This window comes from Somniosus microcephalus, unplaced genomic scaffold (genome assembly GCF_052327205.1).
Source record: "Somniosus microcephalus isolate GS21.2 unplaced genomic scaffold, FLI_Smic_1.0 unresolved_chr1, whole genome shotgun sequence".
Taxonomy (NCBI): Eukaryota; Metazoa; Chordata; class Chondrichthyes; order Squaliformes; family Somniosidae; genus Somniosus; species Somniosus microcephalus.
Genome location: NW_028225179.1, coordinates 52,844,191 through 52,856,334, shown reverse-complemented (window position 1 = coordinate 52,856,334; position 12,144 = coordinate 52,844,191). Strand labels below are relative to the sequence as shown.

Here is a 12,144-nt window from a genome sequence, read left to right as displayed (position 1 = left end):
CCTCCCTCTCCCCTTCCTCCCACACGCAGCCGGTTTTTAAACCTTGTTTTAAATCTGCTGCTCTGCTGGGCCAGTGCATTCCACAGTCTCACAACCCTTTCTAGAAATACACTTCCACTGCTTGACTTCTCTGATTCTTAGATATTAATCACCTTGAGGTGCAATGGTGGCGTTTGTGGCGTCAAATTAAAAGGCGGCCAAATGCAAACACGTTGGGGTCAAAGTTACTTTTGCACAGAATTGAACCTGAATTTTTCAAGATGGAATATTGTATTTGCTGCATCACAATACACAATATCTTGTTATAAATGTTGGCTCATTAGTTCCCCAGTGTCAGAGGAAGAATTGTCTGATCCCCTCATTTATTTCATATAAGACACAAACATAGGGTAATCATTCAGAATCACCTCACAGTTTGACACTGAGATAAACGGGAGATACAGAGAGCAATGGAACACATGGCGGAATAGACAAGAGAGCTGGAGAAATAAACAACGGTCTGAGAGTCCAGAAGACAGTGACTGGTAGCTGAAAGGTATCAATGAGTGGAGGCGAGAAATTGTATTGGGATTCGGCCCCGTGGCTTAGCTGGTCAAAGCATCTGTCTAGTAAACTGGAGATCCTGGGTTTGACTCCCAGCGGGGCCATTTTTTTAATGAATCTCTAGGGGTGAGCTTCTTCCCGTGTGAAAAGGCTAAAATTCGTTTAAATGTAACTGCGGCTGCACTAGTTCCCATTCTGGATGAAGGCTCCAATCGCTGCGGGGCCTGGGTCGAATTTCACCACTTCCTAATTTCTGGCGGTGCTGATTTATAACTCTTCACCTATAATCCATCTTTTCTAAGCAGTGCCATGTGTTACTTTGTGGTGGTCAGAGCAGAGCTCCAGTACTTGATGTGTCATGCCGTTATTGTATAGCGGTTAGTATTCTGTGCTGTGGCCGCAGCAACCTCGGTCCGAATCCGAGTCATGGCACAGATTCTTCTTCCTTCCACAATCAATAGCCCTCCTTTACCTTCCTCCCTCAATGTCATTGTAACTTTCCTGCTAACATTCACTTTCACCTACTTAAACCGGTAAATATGCTCTGCTCCCTGCGCAGTTCCTGGGGCACATGTGCCATTCTCCCCAATCTGAGTTGGTGCATTGAAAGCAGTCGATTGATTTAGACCAGCGGGACCTCTCGACAGACAAGGTCTGCGACAGCAGGGCCGGCCTTTGGAACCAAAGCAGCCCGATTGTACAAGAACATTCCTTGGGAAATGAAGTGCACTGGGGAGGCTAACTGAACAACTGGGATTGTTCACCTGGTAGTTGCCGCTTTTCCCTAAACAGTTGATGAGCGTGAGCGACGGGATGCGCTACCTAGCTGCGGATGAATGGTGAAATGTGCAATTTTGGCAAACTTGGTATCAAAAATTAAAATGGTGGATCAGGATTTATCAAGGAGAGTAGGGGACGCTCCGGATGTAATAGACAGGTGAAGGGACGCTCCGGATATACCAAACTGTTTAAGGGACGCTCTGGATTTACCCGACAGTGTAAGGGATGCTTCTGTTGTACTAGACAGGGTAAGGGACAGTCCGGATGTAGCAGACAGTGTAAGGGATGCTCCGGATGTACCAGACTGTTTCAGGTACGCTCCGAATTTGCCATACATGGTAAGGAACGCTCCTGTTTTACCAGACAGGGTAAGGGCCACTCCGGATATATCTCACAGGGTAAGAGCCGCTCCGGATGTATCAGACAGGGTAAGGGATGCTCCGGATGCATCAGATAGGGTAAGAGACGCTCCGGATGTACCAAACTGGGTAATGTAAGCTACCGATGTACCAGACAGTGTAAGGGATGCTCCGGATGTTTCAGAAAGGGTGAGGGAAGCTCCCGATTTACCAGACAGGGTAAGGGACCCTCCGAATGTACCAGACAGTGTAAGGGATGCTCAAGAGGTTCTGGAGCGGGTAAGGGACGCTCAGGGCCAATCAGACAGAGTAAGGGACGCTCAAGAGGTATCAGGGAGGCTGATGGATGCAGATTTATTACTTTCTAAACTCACATTTTTTAAGTGTCAATAAAAGCAAAAGTTGAATCCGAATGTAACAGATGGTCTGCCGTGTCCCACGTGGGGGCAATGAGAAGGTAGAATGGGGCTGGACTGGATATTTGAAGCGCTCAGAAATACATCTATAACTGACACAGATTCCCCCACTCAATACAATAATAAATATTGCAGATACATCTAAACATATTTGTAATCAACAGAAGTGCAAATGCATTTACATCTAACACAACATCAACTCACAAATACGTTCGTATCTATTATGGACACACACAAATATACTTACAACCATCACCGGTGATTGTTTGATAAAAAAATACTTTAATTGTTTGTCTTTAAACCCATGATATTTACATGACAGTTTGCATTGACCTTCCTCCTAAGCCACTGGAGATTGATGGAGAATGATTTTGGTCCTGATCAATCATTTCCTAGGTGGATTAGAACAACTTTTGAGCGCAAGTCCAAAGTTAGAAGTCGACGTTATAAAGAGGCTCACCTTTCGTAAATTTCAATCTACAATCCACAAAGCGAGATTCATAACCCTAGACTAAAGAGTCACTCTGTCTAAAATACAGGCCCAATCAACTGGTTATCAAAGGCAAATCAAATGGATTTGTCATTTATTGTCCATTGCATTTTGACTGAGACATGTGCCCGCAGTTCCATTCCGGTTCCAAGCCCACTTATTACTGTCGATGACTTGCCCGGAATGTGCTTGGAGAAGTGTTAGAATCGCAGTACAGCCCTTCCCACTGTCGCTTCCTCTAAATCTCCCTCCAGGATTTCCACCAGTGCATGGTTCATCAGCTTGAGCTACTGTTTAATTTGTTCTCGGCATTAACTGTGCTGATCCTTTAAATTGTCCCACTACACGGCCTCTCCAAATTTGTCGATTGCACCTCGAGGGCACTTTTCATATGTAAGCCTGCAACATCTGCCGGAGAGAGATTCAATTTCAACGGTTCTAAAACAATGAGTCGAACGATATCAAACTCGACATCCTCACCTACACGCTATAGATGCAAATCTCTGCGCTCCTCTGCTTTAGTGATTCCTTGTTTCACAGCGATGGGCAATTTATGCTCTCTGAGGCTGTAATCGCTTCTTTCCGCTGGCAGCGGGCGCTTTGAGAGAACGGGGCCGGACAGGTGGCCTGAAATTCGCTGCTGTCCTGGCCTCACTCACTCCGGGAGCTGGGGAACAGCAAACAAACTCATGGGTTTGTTGCCGCGTCTGAAATGCGGCTCCGAACTGTTGCTATTAACAGAGGCAGAGCTGCAGGATTCTGTAATGATCTCTCACACAGTCGGTATCTCTATAGATTTTGAGTGTGTACAGAACTGTATAGAGAAAAGGAGAATACCGTGTGGCTGTTAATGTATTTTATTAATCTCTACCTGCAAAACATTATTGAACCAGGGATCTGTTGTACTTTAGACGGAAGTGATAACCGCTACACTTCGGAAACAGCTGCTCATTAAATAATTAGAGAAACAGCTCAGAACATCAATTGTCATCTACAAATACTCTTACCCTGCAATACGGATTCCATTCCACGTCGAGGAGTAAACTTTACGAAAATTGTTTATTCTATTACATACATCTCATTAGACTGTGTGAGAAGTTTGTTGTAATCGTCATTAATCAATCGGTAACTCACATGGTTTACGAATCATGGGCAAAACTTTAAAAAAAAAATTGTTTTGCATGTGATGAATTTTCATCGGTTCACATTTTGCAGACTGTATTTTAGGAGTTGGGGAAAAATGTTCAGTGCTTATGACACCAGGATCTCGTTGCAGCCTTTGGTCAATTCACCAGCTCGCTAACACATGAGAGTAACTCCGGCTTCAATCATTCTTATAAACCCAGCCAATGCGCCTCAATTAAACAACATTGCGCCCCTGCACGATTGGACAACCTGCGATGTGCAAGTAAATGAGCACCGAAAACTAGCACGAATCAAGCGCAGCTCTAGTGGCGCAACCGGTTAGCGTGCGGTACTTATATAACAGTACCAGGCTTCGAGTTGTGCTCGAGGTTGTGAGTTCGAGCTTCACCTAGAGCAGTCAATGCTTTTGCGGTGTGATATTTCGACCGGAGCCGAAGGTACAAGTGGTGTTTCCACAAATATCTATTTATTAGCTGTTCCACGTGGGCTCTTAGCTTTCTCAGGTCCACCGTGTTCCAATAACGGATGGGAGGTTTAAAGGAGCCCTTCAGTGTTACTTATTGACAGGACGGCAGGTGGGGCCACTTTTAACTGTTAAACCAGCAACTATCAGGCAAAGAATAATGTGAATGGAAATAGATTCGATTTGAACGCAGTGACTAACTCTTTGGCAGAAGTGAGAAGATGTGTAAACTCACGAGTTATCTGTACATTTTTCCGACATCATGTTGAACACAAACAACGATTCGCCGGAACATGATGTTGAGAATTACAAGGACGGAAGTTACGTGTAGACAATCGCCCAAACACCATACCACAATTAGGTTGTAGCCGACAGTCTTGTTATGGGGAGAATTGTGAGCAGATTCAGGGAAACTGCTCATATAAAGAAGTTGATTTAGGAAAAGATAAACATAATTCAAATTAATGAACACGTCCTCTGCGAACTGGGTTCGCACTAGAGCAGAGAAACCTAATGCAACTTCGTACAAAAATCGGCGGCTCGTTGGTCTTGGGGCATGATTCTCGCTGAGGGAATTTTGCAAATTAAAATGCGAGAGCCCCGCCGCATTTAGTTAAAACTCACCAACTCGGTCATCACAACTGGAATTGCTTTTCTTTAAAATGGACTAACACGCTAAATGATTCGGGATTGTGAGCGCACCCGGTTGAAACAGACCCAGAGTGAACCTTGACTGACCACGAGCCCGCCCATTATAGACAGGCCTGATTTTATTGCTTATGAAATCGATGGAAAGATAAATCGGGCAGTTTGTATAACGGGCGGCCGATTACGATGCGCGATTTTTCTAGGGCGCCAAGTTGAAGTTTTACTCCACTATGATTTTTCCCTTTAGCTCCGTCATTTCACTCCAGCCGAATGAACTGAGTTTTGGTGTCAGCCGTGGCTCAGCGGTAGCAAACGCAAGCCCCACTCCAGAGACTTGAGCACATAATCCAGGCTGACACTCCATTGCAGTACTGAGGGAGTGCTGCACTGTCGGCGGTCCCATCTTTCTAGTATGACGTTCAACTGAGTCTTCAGATCACATGAGAGTATGCCGAAAAGAACGAGGATTTCTCCCCATTGTACTGCCCATTATTTATCTCTCAACTAAAGACACTAAAACAGAACATCTCCTTATTAAGTTTGATAAATATTTTTGAAATTACCTTTCCTCCTAAACGATAAAGATATGTTTCTGCTCCCTAATCATTTGTCTTTGTTCCCACTAGTTTTTCATTTGGTGCCAATCGCAGAGGAAGGAAGACAGGTAGGGATGGTTCTCAATCTCCGATTCCCACTCTACCTTCATTCAAGAACTCCAGTGGTCTGTTTTAATTTTAACAAAATATGAAGAGTGCAGGGGCACAGACCTGAGTCACCAGTGTGATTTTGACGAGATTGCGATTACAAAGCCTATTTTACGCAAAATTCTGTGAAATGCTCGGAAGGTTTATCCACATCAAACGTGTAACGGAATGATGACGAGGACGAGATTCGAACCCTCACGTGCAAAGCATAATGGATTACACTGCGCTCAACCCTTCCCAGGGATATGGGGAGAAAGCGAGGGACATGGTACTGAATTTGGATGATCAGCCATGATCTGATTAAATGGCGGAACAGGCTCGAGTGGCCGAATGGCCTACTCCTGCTCCTATCTTCTATGTTTCTATGTTTCTATTTCCTGCAATTTGCATCCATGCAGAAATACTCTGAAAGAAAGTCCCCTTAACCGCTTCTCCTTCACGTGCACACAGATCTACAATGTTGAAAACGTACAATCAGCTCATATAAGCAAAAGGCCTTCCGTTATCTTCAGGTGAGGGGCTGTCAGATTCAGAACAGGGAAGAAAAAGTTTCGCCTAGTTATTTAAACGACCGCGGCAGGACTCGAATCTGCAATCATCTGCTAACTGAACGATTTGCACCGAAGTCAAACCCCTTATCCATTTGGCCACGTGACCATCTTCTTAGGGTGGAGAGAATTGTGAGCAGATTCAGGGAAACGGCTCATATAAAGCAGTGGATTTAGGAAAATATAAACGTACTTCATATTAATGAACAGATCCCCTGTGAACTGGGTTCGCAACAGCGCAGGGAAACCTAATACAACTTCGTGCCCAAAATCGGCAGTGTGTTGATCTAGAGGTCTGATTCGCTGCTTAAAAAATGCGAGAGATCCCGGATTCAAATCCCGGCCTGAACCCCAACCTTAACAACGGGGTCATCACAGCTAATTTTGCACTCCTGTTAAAAAGACTTATACAATTGATGATCCGTGACTCTGCACTCACCCGATTTAATCACAGAATCACAGAATCACAGAAACCCCACAGTGCAGATAGAGGCCATTCGGCCCATCGAGCCTGCACTGACACATATCCCACCCGATCCCCGTAACCCCTACACCAACACATATCCCACTCTATCCCCGTAATCCCACGTATTTAATCCCCCTAACACTAAGGGTCAATTTATCATAGCCAATCAACCTAACCCGCACATCTTTGGACTGTGGGAGGAAACCGGAGCACCCGGAGGAAACCCACGCAAACCAGTGCCGGTTCTCTGCAGTGCAATCAAGTCAGTACCATTCCCTCGCACTATCGCCGTATTTCTGCAAGTTTATTTCCCTCAAATGCCGATCCAGTCTCCCCTTGAAAACATTGAGTGTCTTTGATTCCACCACTTCCAACGACAGTGAATTGCAGGTCATCACCAGTGCATAACTTTGTTTCTTCACACCCCCCTGTATCTTTTGCCTATAATCTTAAATCCCCTAGTCCTTGTACCATCAACTAGTGGGAAAAGCCGTTCCCGGTCTCGCCTATCGAAACCCATCATTATCTTGTACACTTCTATCAAATCACTCCTCAACCTCCTTTACTCTAATGAAAACACATCCAGCTTCTCCCACTTGTCCTTGTAGCTAAGATCCCCCTTCCCCGGAACCAATCTGGTAAATCTCCTCTGCACCCTCTCAAGGGCCTTCACATCCTTCCTAAAGTGTGGTGACCAGATGAAACGCAATACTCCAGTTGTGGCCTAGCCAGCGCTCGAAAAAAGACTTAGCATAACTTCTCTACTTTTGTACTCAATACCTCTATATATGAAGCCCAAGATCACAAATGCTTGGTTAACCATTCTCTCAATATGTCCTGCCACATCTAGGGACCTATGCACATTAACTCTCAGGTCTCTCTGTCCCTGCACATTATTTAAAACTGTGCCTTTAAGTGTATATTCCCTCTCCCTGTTCGTTCTGCCAAAATGCATCACCTCACAATTCTCTGTATTAAATCCCATCTGCAACTTGTCTGCCCGTTCTGCTAGCCTTTTTATGTCCTGTTGTAGTCGATTGGCATCATCATCACTGTTTGCCACACCCCCAGGTTTGCAGTCATCGGCGAATTTAGAAACTTTACTCTGTATTCCAATATACAGGTCATTTATATATATATAAAAAAAGGCAGTGGCCCCAGCACTGACCCTTGGGGAAAACCACTGTCTACCATCCTCCAATCTGAAGTACAGCCATTTACCACAACTCGCTGTTTTCTGTCCTTAAGCCAATTCATTATCCAAGCTGCCACTGACTCACCTATTCCATGAGCCTCAATTTTGTTAACCAGCCTTTTCTGTGGTACTTTGTCAAACGCCTTCCGAAAATCCATGTAGCCAACATCCATTGCACTCACTTCATCAATTTTCTCTGTTACTTCATCAAAAAATTCAATTAGATTAGCCAAGCACGTTCTGCATTTTACACATCCATGTTGGCGCTACTTAATTAGCTTAAACTTCTCCAAGTGCACGTTAATTTTTTCCTTGACTTTTGTTTCTAAAACTTTACCCACCACTGATGTTAAACTAACCGGTCTGTAGTTATTGGATCATCCTTACATCCTTTCTTGAAAAATGGTGTCACATTTGCCACTTTCAAGTTCTCAAGCACCTCCCCCACATCTAGGGAAGATTGGAAAATTATGGCAAGCCTTCTTTGTCTCTAATAGGCCGCACTCCACCTCTTAATACCCACTTACTGTTTACATGCCAGTAGTAGATTTTTGGGTTCCATTTTATGTTTCGCGCCATTCTACTCTCATACTCTCTTTGCCAATCTTATTTGTATCTTCACATCCCTTCTCAACTTATTATATTTGGTCTGATTCTGCCTTGAAGAATTCGCCTGATATGCATCATACAACCTCCTTCCTTGTTTAAACATCCCCTTTAAACAGTTAAAAAATGATCTAGGAATGACAGCACATCCCTTTTAAACAGACACAGAATGATCCGGGACTGACAGCACATCCCTTTTAAACAGACACAGAATGACCCGGGACTGGCAGCACATCCCTTTTAAACAGATACAGAATGATCCGGGACTGACAGCACATCCCTTTTATACAGAAACAGAATGATATGTGAGTGACAGCACATCCCTTTTAAACAGAAACAGGATGATCAAGGACTGACTGCACATCTGTTTTAAACGGACTCTGAGTGATCCGGGACTGACAGCATATCCCTTTTAAACAGATACAGAATGATCCGGGACTGACAGCACATCCCTTTTAAACAGACACAGAATGACCCGGGACTGACAGCACATCCCTTTTATACAGAAACAGAATGATATGTGAGTGACAGCACATCCCTTTTAAACAGAAACAGGATGATCAAGGACTGACTGCACATCTGTTTTAAACGGACTCTGAGTGATCCGGGACTGACAGCATATCCCTTTTAAACAGATACAGAATGATCCGGGACCGGCAGGACATCCCTTTTAAACAGACACAGAATGATCCGGCACTGATAGTACATTCCTTTTAAACAGGCACAGAATGATCCGAGACTGGCAGCACATTCCTTTTAAACAGGCACAGAATGATCCGGGACTCGCAGAACATCCCTTTTAAACAGACATAGAATGATCCGGGACTGGCAGAACATCCCTTTTAAACAGGCACAGAATGATCCGGGACTGGCAGAACATCCCTTTTAAACAGACACAGAATGATCCGGGACTGGCAGAACACCCCTTTTAAACAGGCACAGAATGATCCGGGACTGGCAGAACATCCCTTTTAAACAGACATAGAATGATCTGGGACTGGCAGAACATCCCTTTTAAACAGACATAGAATGATCCGGGACTGGCAGAACATCCCTTTTAAACAGACACAGAATGATTCGGGACTGACAGCACATCCCTTTTAAACAGACACAGAATGATCCGGGACTGACAGCACATCCCTTTTAAACAGATACAGAATGATCCGGGTCTGACAGTACATCCCTTTTAAAAAAACACAGAATGATCCAGGACTGGCAGAACATCCCTTTTAAACAGACACAGAATGATCCGGGAATGACAGCTCATCCCTTTTAAACAGTTATACAATGATGGGGTTTATTCTTGGGCCCCAACTTGAAGTTTTAGTCCACTGTCACTTATTTGTCTTCGCCATTTCACTTGAGCCGAATGAACTGAGTTTAGGTGTCAGCCGTGGCTCAGCGGTAGCAAACTCAAGCCCCACTCCAGAGACTTGAGCTCATAATCCAGGCTGATACTCAAGTGCAGTACTGAGGGGGTGCTGCACTTACGACGGTACCGTTTTTCTGAAAAGACGTAACACCGAGACCTCAGATACCATGGCACTATTTTGAAAAGAACGAGGATTTCTCCCCAGTGCACTGCCCATTATTTATCTCTCAACGAAAGAGAAAAAAACAGATAATCTGGTCATTACTGTTGATAAAATCTTTTAAAATTACATTTTTTCCTAAAATTTAAAATTATGCTTCTGCTTTCTAATCATTTGTTTTCCCGCTAGTCTTTCATTGGGTTTCAATCTCAGAGGAAAGAATAGAGAGGAAATGGTGTATCTGTGATTCGCGATCTCTGTTCTACGTTTATGCAATGAGTCCGTGTTTATTTTAGTATTCGCATGAGCAGCGCAGAGGCACAGACTGAAAATCCCGTGTGGCCAGCAATGATGAGGATGGGATTCAACCCCACGAGTCCAGAGCACAATGGATTAGTACGAATGACCGTCGGATTTAATGGTCGGTTTTAAGCTGGATTCAGAGCAGAGAAGAACAAGTTCCGCCCAGTGAGTTCACAGACCGCGCATCACTCCGCTGCTCTCCCCCATAGTCGGACAAGATTTTCCATTCCACCTATATATTAGTAATTTAAGCCGTGCCATGAGCTAAGTGTAGCAAGCTTGGGAGGAAAATGTGACTTTGGACAGACGGATCTGTAGGGTTTTAGTTTTAGCTCTCTTCACTCTTTAGGGTAATCAGAGCTCAGATCAACCAAAGCTTTAAACTTTTCAAACAAATCGTTTTATTAACATAATAATACAAGTTTTACAGAGAGAGATTTGTACAACCTCAGTGGTGCAACTCAAAACTCAGAATGGTCAATTCTTCTGCTTCGCGAGACGGAGAGATGAATTATGTGTTGGTGTCCTTCTTGGTGTTTTTCTGGTCAGTCTTCCAGATCTCCACTCCGTGTGTCTGTCTCCTGGCCTGTCTTCTGGAATGTGTTCTGCTTTTCACTTTAGAATTGCTGCTCTTGTACCATTGCTGCTGACAGAAACAAGCCTTCCAGTGACTTTCCATTCTCTCTCTCCCATGGTTACATAGACTGATACTACCGGACAGCACCGAGTGTATGCGAAGGTACCTCAGAGACTGTCGAGGCCTCCTTATCTGGAGCTTCCAGACAATCTGCAGAACACTTTTGGAATTCGGTCAGCAAAACTACTTGAAGTAAGTAAGTGATCCAGGTCTCTCGGCAATCCTTTAGTTTCCTTAAACCCTGCATTGAAAATTCCAAAATCCTTCCAGAGGGAGAAGATTGAAGAAAATAAATTATTTGATGCAATTAATTACAATAATGAGAGAATCTGCTGTGCGCAGTGTTTGAACCTGCCTGGGGAAACCTCATTGGATTTCAAGTCCAACGACATAACCACTCGGCCATCGCAGCTGCAAAAACGCTATCTCCAACAAGTTAAATTCTCAAATCGTTGACCCTGTTTATTATGGGTGATGACAGTTTCGTGATATTTAATTTGCTGCAAGTTCAGCAAGTCCAGTGATCATCATTACAATAAAACAAAACTTCCGATATTTAATGGTAATGTAAGATGTTGAGAACAGTATGGAATATTCTGCAGGATAATGACAATAAACAGCAGGAACATTGTGTTCTGCTGCCACAAGACACAGATCAGCCTCAGCCTCTGCTCCCCGCCCGCCGGCTGCAGAAACCTTGTCTCCAGATTATTAACTGATTCTACGTTTGGAGATCAATATTCAGGATAGAGACTGAACACAGCGGGAGAGATCAAATATATAAATCAGTTATTTTAGACCAGAGACAGCAATAGATGTCCTATATTGCTCAAATGCATCAATGTGTAAATATGACATTAAATGTGTTTAAATACAGTGGGGGATTTAAAGTAGATTCGGGGCCAGTAATTTCCAAGGTGATCTATTCCTGTGTCTCTCTTGCCTCTCTCCCGCTTCCTCCGTTGGGATCACAGGTGTTTTTGCACAGAGTTGAACCTAAATCATTCAAGTTCGAATATTGTAATTGTTGCATCACAATAATCAAAATCTTGTTAAAAATGTTGGCTCATTAGTTCCCCAGTGTCAGAGGATGATTTGTCTGATCCCCTCATTTATTTCATGTAAGACACTAACACAGGTATTCATTCAGAACCAACCCACAGGTTGAAACTGAGATAAACACAGTGACATACAGACAACATCGGGATACATGGCGGAATAGACAGGAGCTGAGAATCAATAATAAATGGCCTCAGCCTCCAACAGACAGTGACAGGTAGCTGATAGATAACAGTGAGAGGAGGCGAA

General features: G+C 43.9%; 1 non-coding gene across 1 annotated transcript; it reads left to right on the top strand.

The window, feature by feature from the left end:
* Positions 1-573: 573 nt before the first annotated feature.
* trnat-agu (transfer RNA threonine (anticodon AGU)) lies at positions 574-647 on the top strand. Its single transcript has one exon. It is a non-coding gene; the product is annotated as a tRNA-Thr (tRNA).
* Positions 648-12,144: the final 11,497 nt, after the last annotated feature.